This window comes from Rhineura floridana, chromosome 13, assembly GCF_030035675.1.
Source record: "Rhineura floridana isolate rRhiFlo1 chromosome 13, rRhiFlo1.hap2, whole genome shotgun sequence".
Lineage (NCBI taxonomy): Eukaryota > Metazoa > Chordata > Lepidosauria > Squamata > Rhineuridae > Rhineura > Rhineura floridana.
In genome coordinates, this window is record NC_084492.1 from 12648569 (window position 1) to 12671195 (window position 22627).

The following is a 22627-nucleotide window of genomic DNA, read 5'->3' on the forward strand; positions in this document are numbered from 1 at the left end:
CATTAGCATATCTAAAGCCAGAAGTATCATAGCAGAGCTTGGAAAAGTTACTTTTTTGAACTACAGCTCCCATCAGCCCCAGCCAGCATGGCCACTGGATTGGGCTGATGGGAGTTGTAGTTCAAAAAAGTAACTTTTCCAAGCTCTGTATCATAGACCCTGTCGAATCTCAATGAAACACTTAGATTGAGTAGCAATTGTTTTGAAACCTCACTACGTTCAATGTCATGCACCTCTTTCCAGATTGCATTCTAGCATGGAAAACAGCCATGGCCCCCGCACCACAACAGATGATAGTTCAATGATCTAACAATCTACTGGGCTGCCTATATTTTAAGGTAATTTTCAGTGACTCATTTTGCTCCTTGCAGTCATGTCTCATTTTGAGAATGCACAAATGGTGTAGCTTTCACTTCAGCTGGTGTTGCAGCAGGGAAAATTTGTACTCTGCATTCTCAGAATAAATGTGATAAGAAAGGTTGCCAAGTATTGTAATGGGGACTACAAATATTTATTGTTTATGGACTGGAAATGGGTAAGTGTACTCTTATCTAGAAGCAGGGAGCAATATCTGCTGATTGTTGCCAAGACTCTTTTTTAGGGGTTGGCAAGAAAATGAAAGCTGCTCTCAACCTAGTTCATGCCAAATGTACTTTGAGCCAGGTTTGTGGCATGCTAGGAGAACCAAAAAATTGCCCCTTATTCTATCAATTTCTTGTCGTCCGTAATAATCATACCATACTCCTCACTGGTGTCAGTTAGGGTTGAAAGGATTTCCTTCACTCCATTCCTTTGTTGTTCCATGTGGTTTCCTCAGTCTTGCATTCTTCTTCTCTTGAATTGTGGTTTAACGATGAGAACTTGTAAAATTAATTCTGGAATTGGAGCATATGTAGTGTGAGGCATTCTTCAGGTCATTTGCAACTTCTCCCCGCCCCTTCCCTGTCACATCAATGTGCACATGTCATTAAATAATACAATGCAAAAAAAGAGAACAATGTTGTATTCACATCTATAGCTAACTGAAAATGCACCAAGATTCTGTTTGTGCAGAGCTGCACTAATGTGCAAGCACACTCCTGCCTGATTGCAAATTATCATTCAAGTGTGCACCATAACATTGTTTTCTTGAAGTGCTTTGTCATATGATGAATCAGCAAAACATTTCACAAAAATGTTTTTTTTATAAAAAAATTAAATTAATAGCATTACAATGATAACAAAATAAATACAGTTCATATCATACTGAGAATACCCATAAAAACTGGTTCATTGATTTCAATAAAGGGGTTGTAGTCAATGAAGTTCTACATGGAGTAGACCCATTACAATGAATGGGCCTAACTTAGTCATAGCCATTCATTTCAATGTGTCTACTCTGCATGGGACTTAGTTGGATATAAGCCATTTTTTCTGAAATGTCTCTATTAAAATAATTCTTCCATCCCATAATTTTTTGTATCACGTTGTTTTGATCAGCACTATTAAGTCCCATATTTTCTCCTGCCATCTTGAAGATTTCTTGCCAATAAAACAATCCCACTCAGAAGAAAATCCTGTGAATCCCCCTTTAAACCAATGAGAACACTTCCTTTTGTGTGTTTGTGTGTGGCCTGGAAACCCTCCTTATTAAGTACTGGAGCCTGAGGAGAAATTCTTGCTGCTAAGAGGCATTGAGGTTTCTCCCAAATTTTAACCAACACATTTCTTGTATTATTTCTTTGTATTTTTAGTGGCCCTTGTTTAGTGGATCAAATCCAATCTACTAATCTGGCAGCGAATAAGACATCAACTCAGAAAAAGAATCTGGATGCAATCAGACATACAACCATACCGAGAGTGCTTTTTGTTTCATTTTGCATGCTTTGTCAATGCATGCATGTGCATGGGTAATGCAGCAGGGGGGAAAGGCAGAGAGGAATGGGAAGCATTCACATTGCTGGCAAAAAAATGCATTGTGTTTTGTACAACATTCAGAAATAATAACTGGCACAATGGAGGATTCATAATGAACTTGGCTCCACTTCACAAACAAGACCAGCTAATTCAGAACCCCCAAAGCCAGGGAGAAATTTGGCTGAGAATTTCAGATGCCTCCCTGGTATCAGTTCCTTCATTTGAAGAAACCCTGTGCCAAAGTAGGTGCACTTTTTGGAGACAGGATACTGGAGATAAGCCCAGTGGCCTTTACTGGCCCAGGAAAACTGATTTCACATTCCTTAGGAATTGAGAGACATTTTTTCATAACCTCTTTCCTGTGAATACCTACGGAAAGTTTTGCACTTGTAATGACACGTCAGCACATGAAATGCAAGGAGTCAAATTACTTCATGGGGGTGGAGACAGTTTGTGCCACCAGCAACAGCAAATAGTAATTAAAGGGAGAGGTGGTGTGATGAATTATGTGCGAGGGCACTTGTGAACTGAATCATTCAGATCTCTCTCTCGGCTGTACTTTGTATAAATTTCAGAATGCTGGTTAACCCCAGCACTTTAAATGAGCTTGGATACAAATGAGGCTGTAATCCTAACACCTAGTTGGCAACAGCGGCATTTGATTTTATGATGCAGCCACTGCCATATCCATAGCCCTGACACTCACGCCAGCCAGGGCAGGATTGGGAAGGGAAGATGGCCGAGGAAGAAAAAAATCATGCTTTGCTGCATCATTTTCCACGCTGGTTCATTGAAGAGTCCATGATCACGCCCATTGCCATCACATCATGGCAGCAGTGGTGGTTCAGGATCCATTGGATTCTGTGCTGGCCAGCCAATCCCCTCCCACCCTACATCTCCCCCCCAAAACAACACATTTCAGGATTTCTGCTAGCACCTGCTGGCAGGGATACTGCAAGAGGTAGATTCTGTCTTTCCTTCATTTGGATGGGCACACTGGGCCTCTCCTAGCCAGTGGACCACCTCTGCTGATAGAAGCAGGGGGAGCTGGGTAGGACTGGTAGAAGGGACACTTCAGCCCCATCCAGACCTCCTCCAGGACAGCTGATTGGGAGGTTGGATTACTCTGTTAGGCAGCAATCCAATACATGTCTTCTCAGAAGTAAGCTCCATTGGGTTCCATGGAACTTGCTCCCTGAAAAGTGTATACTGGATTGCAGCCTTAGTGACCAGTGTAATTGATGCAGGGCAGGGATGGAAGGACCTGACATTTTCTGTCTCTCATATTTCCAGTCTTAAATTCAGTTCTCTACATTTCTGAAGCAATTTGCAATGTTTTTTGTAAAAAAAATCTTCTTGAAAATTCATGAGGACTTTAATGAGAATTTCTTCTAATAAACACATTTTTGTATGCTGTTTTGACTAATGTATGCATTTTTGGAAGCAATTGCTCTAAATATAGTGCATTTTTGTATGTTGTTTACATTAACATATCCATTTTTATGCACACTTTTATCTAGTATATGCGTTTTTGTAAACACTGCTTGGATGGAGAACTTCATTGCAAAATTTGAATATGTGCAAATTTCAAAGGATGGCTGTGTTTCTGGTCTCATATTGTTTTGGAAAGTGTGAATTTGATAAATTCATCTTTAAATGAGTACTAAATCAAATCTCTCCTCATCCCTACTTAACATGAAAGTACCAATGGTAGAAGAGGAAAGGCCATAATGAAGAGGCCCTCTGGGGCAGACCACTTTCTTTGACTGCAGACCTCCCTCTTGGCCCATGGAGAGGGAAGCCTGCAATATCCTGGAGCCCATGCTTTCCCAGGGACCATGGGACTGTGCCTTTAAGTGTTAATGTTTAAATATAGAGATAAAAGGCGGGCCATTAATGCCTTGTGCTCATTACACCCCCTTAGCATCCATTGTAGTCATTTTGTTTACACAGTGAGGACAAAATAACAGTCACCATCATTATCATCATCATCACACCTCCCAACAACAGTGTAATATTTTGCATGAAACCTTAAACGTGCTGCTTTGAAAGTGTTTGCCTGACTGTCTGACATTTGGTCAGACAAGCCAGTCTGGCCTCACAAACAGAACTCTTTCAGTAATAAACACCGAAGCTGTTATGCTCCTAATGCTATTATTATAATTAAGTAATTAATTTACATTTCTATCCCACCCTTCCTCCCAACGGAGCTCACAGCAGCGAAACAACAAATTAGCAAAACAATATAGTTGAAAATAAAATAAAAACCTATTTAAAACGTTAAGGAACACTAATAACTTCTAAAAAAGTTTTTCAAAACAGTCACATACCCTCATTGTATAGCATTATGCACAATGATGGGGCAGTAACCGACATGGCCACCATCATCCCTACCATATTCATTTCATGTTCACCTCTTTTCCATTGTTCATATTTTCAAAGCTGAGTCCCATAAGAAGGTTTCTATTTATGATGGGCAGAGATCCTGAAATATAAACATACCCAGTGGAGATTGGTGGCTCACTGGTCACCAATGTCAGTGGGGCAGTGAATCTGCTCCAGGTTTTAGTTTGAACTTTCAAGTTCAGACTTGGACAGCTCTTTGAAAGTTCAGACTAAACCCCAGAGTGGATTCACTGCCCCACTGACATTGGTGACCAGTATCCACTGAACATACCATAAGAATTGTGAACGGGGCAAACCCACTTTCAGATAGTCCAATTCTTTGTGTCGCTTTCACTTGCAAATCTTTAGTTTCTTCTGTGATCCTGAACCAGATGAATGTATAAAGACAACAGCAATGGAATGTCTCCGTCAGTTTGCATTGCTATTTTCAGAAATACTTGTTGAAAAAGAAGGAGCTAAATAAAGTGAGGGACTTAACAGGGAAGAAACTGCTTCACAATCTTGTACTCAAGAATATAAACTGGGGATTACTTCCTCATTGCAGTCAATATGGGGTTGACTGACTTGTGCACACAATGGATTTGTGTCTCTCTGCTTGTTTCACAGCAAAAATCTAGAACCAAGTGACTGGTAGGAAGTGAGTTTGGACATGATCTGCATGTGTGTATGTGTGACTCACATAACTCAGATGGGGAAAAAGTGGTGCCTTAGAAGTAGAGACCTTATCCCAGTCTGCGTCTTGCTGGAATTGCTTCTGAAAATGTTTTTAAAGCTTTTGTTTAAGATGTGTATTTAAAGATGTTTTGTTTTGATATGTCTTTAATGATGTTTTGTTTTATGCTTGGGCCATTCCCCATGGAACACATGAATCAAGGGGCATTCAATGTGCCACTCCCCCAGGAGGAGCCTGCAGCATGCATGTGGAATTAGGCTTTTTCTTTAACCCAATGTAGATCACTTTAGACTTGTTTACACTGACTTGCATTTGATGCAATTGTAATTGATGCATTTTTAAAATAGAAAGTCGCTTTGAGACAATTTTTTATAATAAGCAAATAATAATAATAATAATAATAATAAATTCTAACCATTAGAGATGACTTAGTGAATGAAGTGGAAATTACGGGAACTCTGGGGGAAAGTGACCACGCTATACCTGAGTTCTTGATTTTAAAGGAGGCAAAAGCTGAGTGTGGTCATACATGTACCCTAGAATTGAGGAAAGCCATTTTAAATATAAGTAAGGTCCCATGGCAAGTGACCCTGATGTGAAAGGAGCAAGATAGGTGGGAGTTTCTAAAAAAGGAAATTCAAAAGACACAACTGGAAAAAAATCCAACAAAGAAAACAGATGGAAGACAGCAGAAGAAGCCAATGTAGCTTCACAAACAGCTTAGAGGTTATCTGAAAAAAAGAAGAAAAAAAGGACTATATAGGGAGTGGAAGGAAGGCCAGGCCACAAAGGGAGAGTAAAGACAAGGAAAAAAGGGGGAAGACAGCAGAAGAAGCCAATGTGGCTTCATAGAAACCTTAGAGATTACCTGAAAACAACAACAAAAGATGCATACAGGAAGTGTAAGAAAGGTCAGACCACAAAGGAAGAATACAAACAGGTAGCACGAAATTGCAGTGATGGCATCAGGAAGGCTAAAGCTGAGAATGAGCTGAGGTCAGTGAGGGATGCTAAAAGTGACAAAAAAGCTTTCTTCAGGTACATCCATAGTTAAAAACAGAGAAAAAAAATTGTGGTTCAGCTACTCAGTGAGGATAGCAAAATGAAAATAATAACAATTTGTTGTTCCACAGTGATGCTGCAGTATCCCTATGCCTCTGTAATCACCTCATGGTGTCCTCAGGTACCTTCTTCCGTTCTATGATATACAATGCCAGAAGCTAGTAGACCATCAATGAGCTGTTGCAACAGCCGCTGTGACTGTGGACATGACTTTAGAAGAGGTGATACAGTAGAAAAGGAGCATTAGAATCCAGAACAGAAGCACTAGCATGATAACCAGGAAAGCTAATGCAATAATCCCCATATCTGAATGCACCATAAATGAAGACTGGAAGGATTTATTTTATTTTATTTATGTATTATATTTATATCCCACCTTTCCTCTGAGGAGCTCAAGGTGGCATGCATGGTTCTCCCCCTCCCTATTTTATCCTTGCAACAAACCTAGCAAGCTGTCTTATACAGAGTCAGGCCATCAGGCCATCTAGCTCAGCATTGTCTACACTGGCTGACAGCCCTACGTGGAGATGCCAGGGATTGAACCTGGGACCTTCTGCATGCAAAGCAGATGCTCTGCTACTGAGTGATGACTTTACTTTATTGGTCTGATCCTGTGAGAGACAGTGGCTGGCCCAAAGGCACCCAGTAAGCTTCATGGCTGAGTGGGCCTCTGAATCCTGGTTTCCTAGGTCTTAATCCAAAACTCTAAGCCAGGTTAAGCTAGCACGGTGCCTTCCAGATGTTACTGGACTACAACGCCCATCATCCATGACCATTGGACATGATGGAAGTGGGAGTCCAACAATATTTGTAGGGCACCGTGTTGGCTACCTCCCACTCTAACCACCACACTAAATAACACATCATTCATTCTCTTATTGTGGAAATGATAATGCTCTTATTAATTTAAGACCTTTCATGTCAGACTACTTCTATTTAAATCTATGCTTTCATGGTATATTGCAAAACATCTTTTATTCATGATGACATTAATGGCTAATACATACTTAACTTGCCATATTTTTTCAGCGAAAACTCAACTATGATCCCCTTCCAGCGTTAGAGCTATCTCCTTTTATTTTGATGCAAATGATTACTTTGCATGTTGTTCATATTCCCAGTTCTCTATCACAAATGAATCACAAACTCCCAAAGGGATTGCATAGACTGGAGGGAAAATAATTCTGCAAATTATTAGCTGTTCATAGTTTGTGTCCCAAGTGTTTTGATTGTAGTAAGGTGCATTTTAGATGCCTGTGAGACAAATATTTCATATGATTGCTAATGGGAGCATTTTAGTGCACTTATACAAATCTATCAGGTAAGGAGATAACATGTTTATTATTATTATTATTATTTATTTATTTATTTATAAGTAAGTTTATATTCTGCATTTCCCCTCCAAAATGGATCCTAACATAATTCAGTGAAAAAACAACAATAACAAGCAACATCAGGTAAAAAGCAAATCACTTAATTTTCCTGCTAGGCCCAAGTAGTCTCCTGTCTTTTAATGATTTTGTTATTTTAGAGATATTTATTATTATTTTGTTTTATCTTTTATTGTACATCACCTTGGGCTTCTTCTGGAGGAAAGGTGATTCATAAATGCAATAGAAGGAAAGGTCTATTTGTGGGCCAAGAAGTTTCTGATGGCATTGGTATTATTAGCTTTTTGATGTCAGGCCAAGACATTTTTGTTCCCCGAGGTTTCTCGTTCTTAAATCAATGTGATTTTTTAGTTTTAGTGTTTATCTTTTAATAGGGTAGAGATATCTATAGATGCAGATAATAGATATATTACCTTGTTACATAGTTGGTGGGCGAACGCTTCTAACATTATGCATCTTTCAATTGTGCTCTGTTTATTTTATGGCATTTTTGTATTTTAAATCACTTTGAGACGTTTTTGTAAAAAGCTATGAATATATTTCACTACCAACAATAATGTGTGCCTTGGTGATTAGGGATGGATGAATCTGTCAATATGGGTTTGTCTCTGTTTCTCCTTTTTCGAGTCTTAAGTTCAGTTCTTTACATTTCCACATTAATTTGCAAATTTTGTCAGTATTTTGGTGTGAATTTCTCCTAAGACACATTTTAATGTAATTTTGTGTAATATACACAACTTTCCTTAATGTAATTCATTTTTATATGTTCTTTTCACTAACATATGCATTTGTACACACACTTTGCCCTTATATATGCATTTCTGCACACCTTACTTGGCTGGAGAAATGCATCAAAAAATTCACGGAAGTGTGAATTTTGTCATAGTGTCTTGGAAAGTGTGACTCAAATATCGTGGGCTCTGATACTTGGCAATCAGATTGGATAGAAGATCTGTGGGCTAAATTACATGTTACATGGGAGATCCATGGCTGGACTGTTGGACATTTTGAAAAACACACATGGAAATGCAGTGCTGGAGAGCTATGAATTCATTCCCAGTAGCAGGTAGTGTGTCTTTCACCCATTTGAACGTATGCCAGACCATTGGTTCATCCAACTCAGGATTTTCTACTCTGACTGGCAACGGCTCTATAGGATCTCAGGCAACAGTCTTTTTCAGACTTGAGATCCTACTGTTAAAGATGCCAAGAACAGAACTTGTGTTCCCTCCTTGCAAAGCATATGTTGTTCTATTGAGCACAGGCCACTCCCATTATCAGAAGATTTTCTCCCTCTCTCATAACCAACATAAAATGTGCAGAACTTGGGGGTATAAAATGTGTAGAACTCAGGACAGACAAAAGAAAATACTTCACATAGCGCATAGTTAAACAATGGAGGCAGGGATGGCTGTTGATGGCTGTCAACTTGGATGGTTTTAAAAAAGGTTTAGACAAATTAATGGAGGTAAGGTTATCAGTGGCTATTAATTATGGTGGCCGTGTTCTACTTCCACTGTCAGAGGCAGTGTGCTTCCAAATACCAGTTGCTGGAAATTACAGGAGGGAAGAGTGCTGTTGTAGGCTTCCTGATTGTGATCTTCCCACAGGTATCTGCTTGGCCACTGTGAGAAGGAGATGCCATTGGCCTGATCCAGCAGGCCCTTCTTATGTTCTTAATGCACTTATACCTTCTTCCCAAGCATACCGTAGCCTTAATTTTGATTGGGAGGAAAAAGGGGGGGAAAGCTGCCCCCCACTTTCCACCCTGGTTGGCATAAGCCTGGTAGGAAATTTACCTACCAGGTAAATTTAAAATTAAAAAAAAACCTTGCAAATAGCTGTAGAAATGTGAACAAATGAATTTAAAATTGGGAAAACGAGAAATGTAGAGAACCAAAATGGACTGCTGTGTCCATCTCTAGCCAGGATAGAATATTTGTTTGCCTCCCCAGTATTGCCCACTCTGTTTGGCAGCAGCTCTCCAGGGTCTCGGGCAGTGGACTTTCCCAACACCTAATACCTGATCCTTTTAACTGGAGGTGCTGGGGATTGAACCTCTGAGCTTCTGAATGCAAACCCATGTGCTCTCCCACTGAGCTGGCTGAACTCTCCTTCTAGCTGCACCAGTGAAAAAGTTCATATTTCCAACCAGTTAATAATACAACACTTTTTGACAGAAGTAATTTCAGGATTAACTTAATCAAAAGAAAGAAAATTATGCTCTATTTTGGAGATGGAAGTTGCAATTCTAAACATACTGACGGAAGTAAGCCCCACTGAATATAATAGGACTGACTTCTGCATAGTCTTGCATAGGGTTGTGCTTTGAGTGACTGAGCTACAAAGACTGCTAATTGCAATCTCTTTGGAATCTTTTGCCCTATTGGAATATGTTCGGTTTTATGGGATAAAACAACTATGCAGTTCTATCACGAGCACAGTACATAAGAACATAAGAAGAGCCTGCTGGATCAGGCCAGTGGCCCATCTAGTCCAGCATCCTGTTCTCACAGTGGCCAACCAGGTGCCTGGGGGAAGCCCGCAAGCAGGACCCGAGTGCAAGAACACTCTCCCCTCCCGAGGCTTCCGGCAACCGGTTTTCAGAAGCATGCTGCCTCTGACTAGGGTGGCAGAGCACAGCCATCACAGCTAGTAGCCATTGATAGCCCTGTCCTCCATGAATTTGTCTAATCTTCTTTTAAAGCCATCCAAGCTGGTGGCCATTACTGCATCTTGTGGGAGCAAATTCCATAGTTTAACTATGCGCTGAGTAAAGAAGTACTTCCTTTTGTCTGTCCTGAATCTTCCAACATTCAGCTTCTTTGAATGTCCATGAGTTCTAGTATTATGAGAGAGGGAGAAGAACTTTTCTCTATCCACTTTCTCAATGTCATGCATAATTTTATACACTTCTATCATGTCTCCTCTGACCTGCCTTTTCTCTAAAATAAAAAGCCCCGAATGCTGCAACCTTTCGTCATAAGGGAGTCGCTCCATCCCCTTGATCATTCTGGTTGCCCTCTTCTGAACCTTTTCCAACTCTATAATATCCTTTTTGAGATGAGGCAACCAGAACTGTACACAGTATTCCAAATGTGGCCGCACCATAGATTTATACAATGGCATTATGATATCGGCTGTTTTATTTTCAATACCTTTCCTAATTATGGCTAGCATGGAATTTGCCTTTTTCACAGCTGCCGCACACTGGGTCGACATTTTCATCGTGCTGTCCACTACAACCCCGAGGTCTCTCTCCTAGTCGGTCACCGCCAGTTCAGACCCCATGAGCGTATATGTGAAATTCAGATTTTTTGCTCCAATATGCATAATTTTACACTTGTTTATTGAATTGCATTTGCCATTTTTCTGCCCATTCACTCAGTTTGGAGAGATCTTTTTGGAGCTCTTCGCAATCCCTTTTTGTTTTAACAACCCTGAACAATTTAGTGTTGTCAGCAAACTTGGCCACTTCACTGCTCACTCCTAATTCTAGGTCATTAATGAACATTTTATTAAAAATGGCAGTAAAAATGGCAAAAAATAGTAGAGCAATAACCAGCCCACCACCCCCTCACACAGTCTAGCAAAATAAAGTAAACACAGTCTTCTTTGGTAAAGTACACATATAAAAAACCAGTTTACTCAAGGCCTTCTCATGTGTACAGTAGAACACAAGCTTAGCTTGGAGGGAAGATAGAAAGAGTAGGTTACTTCAGTTCATGCTTTGAGTGTTCTGGTAGAGCAGCCTCATGGCTGCCAGCTTGTGGGGTTAATGGGGAATGCAAAACCACAAAGACAAAGAAAGAGGATAGAAGGAGAAAACAAGAAACAAACAGGAAACTACATCATAGCAAACTAGAGAGTTATCCTGATTCTAGCTCTCAGAGATGACATGCATAGTCCTGCCCGCTAACGGTAGCATGCAAAGTTGTCTATTCCCAATAAAATGCATCCTTGAATGCCTCTTGCTTCCTTGGAGGAAGGTAGACTGATGGTGTGTTTGTGTAGAAACCTCTGACTTTTGCATGGCTGAAATTAAGCCTACTGTACAAAGGTAAAAGTCACGTCCTTTGCCCTGCCCACATTTGCCTCTGGCTACACCTACTTTTGCCTCTGGCCCTGCCTGCCACTAGCATGTTACCCCCAGAAGATTTCCAGTGAGAGAATATGGCCCTTGGATTGAAAAGGTTTTCCACCTGTTGTAAGGATTACAAGAAAAGAATGCATGGGAATCAGTATTAATTCTCTACAGTGCTATATAAAAATGCTAAATAGTACTGTCTTCGCCCATGAGTTTTCTTTCTGCATGTATAATTACTGTGAAAGGTACGTGTTAATTCTTACGATATGGGGGAAAATGAAAGTTGTGTTTTTGTTGGATCAAGATTTCATGCAAAGATTGGATCTGTCATCTGTTCCCAAACATTTCCTCATATATCGCATCACCTTCTAACTTTTAGAAACTACACTGTACTTAATATGTGCATTTTGAACACAGAAATAAGAAATGATCTCTTCCTTGGAGTAATTTTTCAGACAGATTTTAAGAGCATTAAGAGTTGTCAGTTGTAGCTCAATGAGGAGAATAGGGGGTCTCTGTACAACTCTCAGTACCCTTCACAAACTACAATTCTCAGGATTCTTTGGGGGAAAGCCATGAGTGTTAAAGCAATATAAGATGTAGTACAGATGTGGCCTACACCTCCCTCCCCTTCTTCATCAAGTTATTATGATCTCTTATCCCGAATCTTTTTAAAGTACAGATGAATGTGTTTTACATCTTGATAATCTTCCCTGCAAGATCTGCAAACCTCACAGCTTTTTTAGACCCACTTTCAAAGGAGAAGAAGACATAAAATACAGAATGGTTAGCCAAGGCTGTGATCCTTTTCTTTATAATTAGGCAGTGATTTAAGTCACGTTGACAAATCTTTAATACATCTACTTCCTTCAGAGTTTCATGTGGGAACTAGCCTACCAAGCAGGTAGCCTCCAAAGTCAATCCAGTCTAAATATAACTTTGGTTGTTAAGGGGACCCAATGTTCTATTGTGCTTGAAAATGTTTTTGTTGGACTTGCATCTGATTTGTTTGCATAGGGCAATGCTGAATGCCATTTTGTTCTCGTCTTTTGCTAAACAAGATCAACTGAATATATCTGATAAAAATACTAGGTGGATTTTACAGAGAATTGAAACATGTATTCCCATCCTCCCACTCCCTACACATAGGGATGGGAGAGAAATTCAATTCAGCTCACATTTAAAGGAAAAACCTACCTAATTTGCACATTCAGGAACAATATGCAAAACAACACACAGCCATTCTTTGAAATTGGCACTTCTTTGGATTTTGCAGTGCAGCACTCCATCCGTATAATGTGTAGAAAGGGAGAAAATGTGCATTAAAAATCACATATTGGTGAAAATAACATACAAAAATGCATTATATTAGGAAAGATTGCTTTGCCAGGATGTGTATATTAGGCATACAAAAGTGTGTGTGTGTTTGGAGAAATTAACGATAAAACACTGATGAATTTTCATGAGGCCTTTTCTAAAAAAAATCACAAACTGATGTGGAAATGTGGAGAACAGATGTTAAGCTATGGAGGCTGATCCTGTAGGGCGAGTGGGGCACTGCCCCACCAAGATCAGTCTGCCTTCAGCCAGGCCCTAGCTGCCTACCTCCTTATTTATAACCAGTCCAGGGGGTGGCAATAGGGATGGCACTGGCTGCCGGCCCCCTCTTCCTTAATCTCACTGTTGCCTTTCTAGAACCCAGCAGTGTGGAACATAGAGAAAAACTAGAACGAGTCTGCTCCACTTACCAGGGTTTATTCTAAGCTTTTTTTCTGACTGTACAAGTAGCCAGCAGAGTGCCCGCCTCCGAACTAGTCAAATAATTTATCCTATAATATGCTACCAGTAGGGATTTTTTGTGACAATACTCGCCCAGTACAGAGTACCAGCACCTGTTTTTTGGCTGCCCATGCCAGCCATTTTGTGCGAGCACCCACAGTAGTTTTATCAAGGTATGAGTACCGGCACGTCATTTTGAAACCAAAAAAACACTGACTATTAGTATAAGGTTATGAAGATTTGAAAGGAACCAGTATTTATCTTCATTTTCTATTTCATTTTATCTTTTATTTTCAATTTTGTAAAGAAACTATCTTCTGTAGCTCCTTATTAAATCCTACATGCTTAACTGCACAACAACTTATTTCACACTGCACAATGTTTTTTTGTCACTGTGTCTAGTGTCACAAAATGTGTCTAGCTGTATGTTAGGATAAACCCTGCCACTTATCATTGGCTCTGGCTCCAGGTACTGTTGGTCTTTCTGCCTTCTGCCCTACCACTGAACTTAAGAATGGGAAAATGAGCTGAGAGACAGGTTCACCCCTTCCTAGCCTTTCTCTAAAAAATGTAAATGTACTGCCCAAGTCGATTCTGACTTATGGCGACCCTATGAATAGAGTTTTCATGAGGCTGAGAGGCAGTGACTGGACCAAGGTCACCCAGAGAGCTTCATGGCTATGTGGGAATTCGAACCCTAGTCTCCCAGGTTGTAGTCCAACACCTTAACCACTAAGCCACACTGGCTCTCACAACCTTTCTCTAAATAATATCAATTGACTGTATCTGACAGAAATACTAGGAGATTTTTACCTTCTAGTATTTTTAGTATTAAAATATGTACTATCCTCCCCCCATATGTAATACAACTGTTATTTATTTATTGAATATATTTCTATCCCGCCCGTCTACCCTACAACAGGGCACTAAGGGCAGCTCACGATAAAACCCTACACAATAAAAACACAAAAAACATTAAAATAGATAAAAATACATAAAATACAGTTGAGAAATATAGGGGAGTGCTATTAAAAGGGGACTAAAGAGGTAAAACTAAAAAGGAAGGGGGAAATAAAATTAGTTTCAGGCTCAGCCTTCAGTCTCTCCCAAAGGCTCTCTGGAACAAGATGGTTTTCAAAAGTCTCTGGAATGCCACCAGGGAGGGAGCAGAGTGGGCTTCTTGGGGTAGGGTATTCCAGAGCTTGGGGGCCATGGCTAAAAAGGCTCTAATAAATAATAATAAATAATAAAAAGCTTCTAGTTGAAAAAAGCCTCCATGTATAGAGTGTTTGTTTTATAAAAGCGCTGGAGTGAATGAGTTGGCCTTTATCAGAGTGGAAAATCCAAATTTCATTTTCATATTAACCTCAACTTCATTAGATATGCTGAAGCTACAAGAAGTTGTTGCCTTCCCCCCCCCCATTTTGTTATTGCTGATGTTGGAGAAGATATTGTAAACATTTTTCAGTTATAATAAAACTTATCTTTGAAATGATTGCATTTTCAAAGAAAGAAAGAAAGAAAGAAAGAAAAAGAAAGAAAGAAAGAAAGAAAGCTTTTTCTTTCCATTAGGAATAAAGTTTTCAGAGTTTGGATAAGGAAGGGGGGGAAATCTGGAGGGGAGCACATTGCATAATGAGAAAATATTTAAATAGGGCAAGACTGTTTCCTGCAGAGCCGGGCTCTTTGCAAAGGTTTTTTTTTTTAGCAGTTGGAGTCACTACAGAAAGTAATTTTGCAGTTGAAAATAAGATCACATGAAACTTGGCTGCCTATCCTGATAAAAAGGAAATACATCACTCTGTAAAACTGCTGTGTGCAGTTCGGTTACCATAAAGAGCATCAATAGGGATTTTTTTTTTAAAAAGGCACTGTTTCATTTTTATCTGGAGTGTTGCCAATGTTATTATCAAAAATGCAAAGCCTTGCAGGATTAATGCATGAACACCCACACCCTGCTAGCATAAACTGCACTCCTATGCACATTTATCAAGGGGTAAGCCCCACTGGACACAGTGGGACTTTCTTTTGAGTAAACATTTGCAAGTTCAGGCTAAAAATGCAAGAATCCTGTGATGGAGATATCAATCCATTTTCAAGAGGGGTTGGTAACTGGGCTGACCCAGTAGCTCAATACAACTCTAAAGCCTGGTTTATAGCAGAAATCAAGTGCTGGTAGTTTAGGAGGAAAGGACCGGAACTGGAGCCTGCCTGCTGGGAGTCCCAGTTCAAAACATATGGATTTTAGGAGAACTTCCAAGAGGCTACAGCTCATGAGGTTAGAGACAAGGGCTGACCTGTTTTGGATAACATTTTCTACTTCAGAATTTATTATTATCATCATCCTTATCATTTGTTAGATGCTTTTCCCATTGAAGTGACTCAAATCCAAAACTGGATTAAAAGCACATTCTCAATAATATCTAAAACTCATCAGTGCATTAAAAGTCAAACAACAACATGCATAATAATTAGTAGGAACTTACTGAACTTACTGAAAACTTAAAACCCATCAAATACAGAAAGAATAGCTGGGATGCCACACATCAAGGGCCAAAGGCCTGGGTGAAGAGAAAGTCCTTTGCCTGGCACCTAAAGATGGATAAAGATGGTGCCAGGCATGCCTCCCTGGGGAGAGCATTCCACAGCTGAGGACACCACTAAAAACACCTCTTCTTGTGTAGCCACCCTCCGAGCCTCCTGTGGAGGGGGCACATGAAAAAAGGGCCTCTGATGATGAACACAGGGTCCGGGTTGGTTCTTAGGGAGAGAGATGGTTGAGGTATTGAGGTCCGGAGCTGCATAAGGCTGTATAGTTCAACACAAGCATTTTGAATTGAGCCCTGAGCCTAACTGGTAGGCAGTGCAGTCATGCCAGAGGTGGTGTTATATGTGCGGACCAACTTACCCTGGTCAGCAATTTGACTGCTGAATTCTGCACCAGCTGCAGTTTCCAAACCATCTTCAAAGGAAGCCCCACGTATAACACATTGCAGTAGTCTAACCTAGAGGCTACCAGAGCTTAGACAACAGAAGTTAGGCTATCCCTGTCCAGATAGGGGCATAGCAGGGCCACCAGTCAAAGCTGATGGAGGGCACTCCTCATCACAGAGGCCATTTGAGACTAAAGTGACAGTAATGGAACCAGGAGTACCCCTGAGCTACCTACCTGCTACTTCAGAGGGAGTGTAATCCCATCCAGAGCAGACTGCAACCCATCCATCTGGTCTAGAGAATCACCCACTAACAGTGCTTCAGTCTTGTCTGGATTAAGCTTCAGTTTATTGGCTCTCATCCAGCCCATTACCAAGAGAAGGCACTGATTTAGTACGTCCACTGCCACACCTGCAGATGTAAAGGAGAAGCAGAGCTGTATGTCAACAGCATATTGCTAACAAATGTACTCCAGATGACCCCACTCAAAAGTTTCATGTAGATATTAAATAGCATAGAGGATAGGACTGAACCCTGTGGAACCCCACATTGAAGGCTCCATGGGGCGGAATAATACTCCCCAAGCACCATCTTCTGAGAGCGACCATCCAAGTCAGTACTACCCACTCCTGACTCGGACATCTGCTCCAGAAGAACACCATGGTTGATGGTAACAAAAGCCACTGAGAGATTAAGGAAAATTAACTGAGCCACATTCCCCCATCTCTCTCCTGACATAGGTCATCATATAAGGCAACCATGGCAGTTTCTGTGCCAAAACTGGACCTAAACCCTGATTGAAATAGATCCAGAAAATTGGTTTCATCCAAGAGAAGTTGGATCTGGTACACAATCATGTGCTCAAGAACCTTGCCCAAGAAGGGGAGATTAATAACAGGTCAATCATTATTTAAATTTTCTGGGTCCAAGGAGGGTTTCTTAAGGAAAGCTCTAACCACTGCCTCCTTTAGACAACCAGGGACAGGCACCAGGCATGACTGGGCCCCTGGGGACCAGCCTGCCCAGGCTCCAGTGCTGTTTGCCCCAACACCCCTTCTGATACAGGTGGCATGGGGCTTATATAGGCCCACCCACCCCACCTACCTCTGGTGTCAGTTAGCACACCCTTCACCCTGTGTGCACATGCCTACCATCACCCAAGATGGCAGTGGAGGCGTCAACCCTTTAGGCACACCCTCGCCACCACCTTGGGTGATAGCAGGAATGTGTGCACATTGCTTGGGGTGCACACGCACATGCTAACGTGACAGGTAAGTGAGATAGGCAGGTTTCTTGAAGCATCCTGTATTGGTTGTGTGTGCCTGGGAGCTCCTGCTCTGCTATTCACAGCAATGTCAGGTTGCATGTACCAACACTGCTGTGGATAGCGGAATGGGCTCCAGCCTCCCTCCCTAAGGAGGAGCTCCTCAGGGGCCCCTGTGGTCTGTAGAGGACCTCAGCCAGAGCCCAACCTGGCCGTGTGCTGGTGCCAGGCCTGCCCTCTCAGAAGGAGGCATCAATCAACTCCCTGGCCCAGCTGGCTGTCCCCTCTTTGCTAGTTTTTATCAGCCTGGAGGGATGAGTGGTAAGAGCACAAATGGTTGCCCAGACTGAACCAAGCACCTTATCTACATCCTTGAGCCTCACTAACTGAAATTCATCCATCACAATAGGGCAAGACAAGAATTATGCCTCTATAACAGCCACCTTGTGATTGGTTAGCTGTGACAATGCAGGCAACCACTGTTGTCTCATGGCTATTCTGATCATGAGGAGGACTGAATTTAGGGTGCAGTTTAGATGCAAGTTATGAAAAAAATGGTGTCACCAGGAGTAATGAAATGCAATTGTTTTCAGGATGGGGGAAGCAAGACGAAATTCAGGTTACTGCAGAGAAGACACTGATAATGGCTATGATATCATTTGCCCAAACCTTACAGTATGTCTACCCTACAGATTTTTCACTCTTCCCATGGGACCATGGAAGTTCTAGTTCTATGAGGTGGTGAGAGGATACTCATTATATCTAAGACTATTCTCACCAACTCACCAGTTCCTAGGATTCTTTGGGGCAAGCAATAGCATTTAAGAGGTACAAAATGGATATTTATTTATTTATTATTGCATTTATATCCCACCTTTCCTCTAAGGAGCTCAAGAAGGTGTACACACTTCTTCCAGACTCCATTTTATCCTCACAGCAACCTTGAGAGGTAGGTTAGACTGCAAGAGAGTGTGTGTCTGGCTCAAGGTCACTGAAAGGTCTTCATGGCTGAGTGGGGATTTAAACCTTCATCTTCTAGGTCCTAGCCCGACACTCTAACTACTACACCATATATATATATATATATATATATATATATGTTTCCTGTAAAAATAAGACATTATAGACAGAATGAGAAGCATTTGCCCAGTGTTACCCTGTGGTATCCTCATGCAGCTGAGGACCCATTGCTGATGGAGATACCTGCTGGTTCCTGCTGCTAGTGACACATGCCTGGACCTCTGCTACATGCATCCAGAGGTCATGGATGTGGCCTCAATCTTCCCCCCCATGTGCTATGTCCTAAAAGGCCTATCAATCTGGAGCACTATGGGTAAGAAGAAATGTCTGTGGGCTGTCATGTTTTTTACCCACAATGCACCGGCACAATAGAACTTCTAGGGCATTTTGGGGAGAGAGGGAGAAATAAGTGGGTGGCCAGGTTGGGCACTGGCCAAGGGCCCTGGCACTGAGAAGGGCCCCTGCTGCTGGAGCTGGATGGATGTAGCTCCCACTCCATGATTCATGCTAACATTGGGTCACAGAAGTGTGCCCCGCACTACAATGTGGGCACAGATTGCAGAGCGGCAGCCACCCTCCCAGGCAACACGTCCTCACTGCCAGCACAGGCTGGCATTGCAACTTCCTGTGGTGCCACGTCAGCATGTTAGGGCCGCCACCTTCAAGGGCCCCTTTAATCTGGCGCTGGCCCTGGGTGGCCACACTGCTGCTACTGGGGCCCCACTGGATAGCACCCACACAAGAGAACTCCACTCTAAGCTAGCCCTGGATGAATCTTTAAACCAAGGGTGGGGAACCTCAGGCTCAGAGGCCACAATATGACCCTTCAGGCCTCTCTGTCTAATCCACAGAACTCTCCTCAGGGCAGATGCCCTCCACAGCCACACCCCTGCTGGTCCTGCCTCTTCTCCTCCATGTGTGTCTTTGCCTGATGGGAATGCGTCCTTCAACTCTGATCATGCCTCTTGCTTTCCTGGATGGGGGATAGAGGGGTGTGTGAGTGAGTGTGCAGAAACTAACCTCCTGTGCAAGGTAAAATGTACATTTGTTGCTCTGCCAGCTTTTGTCTCCGGCCCCACTCACCACTGGCCCTCAGAAGGTTGACAGAAGGGAATGCAGTCCTCAGGCTGAAAAAGATGTCCCACCTTGCTTTAAACAGGAATGAAATCCTTTACTATTTATTTGTTTATTTGTTTATTTATTCTTTGATTTATATCCCGCACTTCCTCCCAGCAGGAGCCCAGCGCGGCAAACAGAAACGCTAAAAACACGTTAAATCTTCATAAAAATAGACCTTAAAATACATTAAAACAAAACAACGTTAAAAACTTCTTTAAAAAAAGCTTTAAAAACGTCTTTTTAAAAAGAGTTAAAAACGTATTATTAAAATATATATATTAGCAATTCCAACACAGACGCAGACTGGGATAGGTTTCAACTTAAAAGGCTTGTTGAAAGAAGAAAGTATTCAAAAGGCGCCGAAAAGATAGCAGAGATGGCATTGTATCCTGTATTAGTACTATGGGTTGTATCCTGTGTTAGTAATACTCAGAGCAGACCTGTTGGGTTATAGTCAGCTAATTCCTACTCAGTGTAGACCCACTGAAATGAATGCACCAAAGTGAGCCATGTCTATTAATTTAAATGGGGCTACTGTGAGGACTAACCTCATGCAGACTTGTGGGATACGTTTTAACCCCAGGTGCACTTTGTGTAATTTACACAAAAGTAGACCTGCAGGGATGTCCTTCTAGGACATTGTGTCAAATTTTAATCTGCACAACTTCCCCAAATTTCAGGCAGTCATCACGTACTGTTTTCCTTCTGGAAACAAAAAAACCGCTGGAGTCCAAAAATACCCCAGCAAAAAGCCCGGTGGCAAATTGTGTTGTTTACTCAATATCCATGGGGAAAAGGCCAGCTCAGAAAAATTCTACCTCCTCTGAATAAGTGGTTTTTTTTGGCTCAGTGACCTTTGTTGTCAGCACAAATCTGCTTGACAACTGTTGTTGTTAAATGCCTTCAAGTCGATTATGATTTATGGCAACCCTATGAATCTTTTTTGGATATATTCATAGGGTTTTCATGGTAAGAGGTATTCAGAGGTGGTTTACCATTGCCTTCCTCTAAGCCTACGGCACCTGGTATTCCCAGGTAGTCTCCCAACCAAGTAGTAACCAGGCCTGACCCTGCTTAGCTTAGCTTCCAAGATCAGACAAGATTGGGCGTGTTTAGGGTGGTATGGCCATAGGCCATGCTTGACAATACCGCAGACAAAAATGGTCTCTGGGGGGCAAAGTTACCTCATCCTTCTATTGGAAATCTCATTGGGATACAAATATACCCCAAAGTCAGCCAGTGTGACTTTTTTGCCTGGTCTACATAAAGGTTAAATACCACCCATTGAAATAAGTGGACACAACAAACTTAGGTCTATTGACTACAATTTGTTTCCTGCAATTTGAATGCATGTGGCTAGAAGTTATGGAGAGGTAATATTGTAGAAATGGTATGCTATGTTTCTTTGTATTTCGATACTTATCTGCTTTTATTCTATCAGTCTTGAACGTGTATTTTTCTACAGGCAGGTTGTTCTCATCTACTTGCTGTATCTTCTTATGACATGTTCTGAAACTGATAAGATAATATTGTGTCTACACTATTCCCATGCAACTTCAGCAGATAATAGAATCTTCAGATTGTCAGGTTACAACAATGAGCTCTTTAAATTAAATTTGTATAGTAAAATAGTAAATAAATCATAATTTACTGATCTCTTTAATTAAATTTCCACGGTTACCAAGCTGATACAAATTGGTTGGGCTCAAATAGGCAGAATGTTGAGGCGAAATGAGAAAATATATATCTTATTTACATATCACCACTGAGACTACTTAATGGAACTATTTGTGCATCTTGTACTCTTTAGTTTGTTACAATATTTTACTGCTCATAATTCAGTAGGAAAGCATTTGTAGTTTAGAGATTGGTATATTTACTTTATATTTTAATTGAGATGGAACATTGCTGATGAGTATGCGCTTCTATCAGTTTCATCATGCACGGAGAAACACTTCCTCTGAAGCCAAGCCTGAGCTGTACTGAGAATTGACTCCCTATATGTTTCTGTATTGTTATTAGTACCATTCAGGCAGTTGTGGGAATTCATAGAGCTTCAACTGGTTAACAGGATGGGGCATCCATGAATGTTCCCTCCCAATATCCCAGCATGCACTAGCTACACCTGAGACCTCTCACTTTGAAGTATCCCTGTCATCAGGTACCCTGCAAATTGTGTATGTTACCCTATCCACATTCCCAATTTTAAGCCCTGGTGCATTTGCTTAAATGCCTAGAAAAGGTTTTGCATTTCCGGTAGTTTTTAGAGCTATATTTTAAGGTGATCTATTTTACTATTTTTATCATTGTCGAACTGCCTTGAGGGCTCTGTATGATGAAAAGTGGGTTCAAAATGTTATAGTCATAATCAATCACAGTTTATTTATATACTTTCCCAACAAATACATCAGTGCTCAAAATCCACATAAAAACAGTCTAAACACATTAGTACAATAATGCTATACAATGAAGTGTTGTATCTAGTGATGGTCCTACTCAGAGAAGACCCACTAAAATTAATGGACATGGATCCTTTATGTAAACCGCTTAGAAATGTTGAATATTAAGCTGTATATAAATACCTGAAATAAATAGTACTTAGTAGGTCTACTCCAAGTAGGACTTAGTTGGATAGAGCCCTATAAGCAAAATATCCACTATAACCTCACACACACACACACACACACACACACACACACACACACACACACACACACACACACACACACACACACAGTCAACAGTTCCCGGGATTCTTTGGGGCAAGTCATGACTGCTTAAAGTGGTATGATACTGCTTTCAATGTATAGTGCAGATGGGTCCGCATTCCTTTATGAGGGAGAACACCTGAGTAGGGCTAAAGTTTTATTGTGTATGAAAACAATGCCTTTTCTTGGGCAAAGGAGCTCAGCTGAAGAAAACTGCACACCTCAGTGCTGTTGTATCTTTAGATTCTGTCTGGCTGGTGCATTTCAATCATGCTGAAGAATGAGACA

The 22627-nt window shown here is 41.2% G+C and overlaps 1 pseudogene; it reads right to left on the reverse strand.

The window, feature by feature from the left end:
• Positions 1 to 20641: 20641 nt before the first annotated feature.
• Positions 20642 to 20765, reverse strand: LOC133369504 (5S ribosomal RNA; annotated as a pseudogene).
• Between the last annotated feature and the right edge of the window lie 1862 nt (positions 20766 to 22627).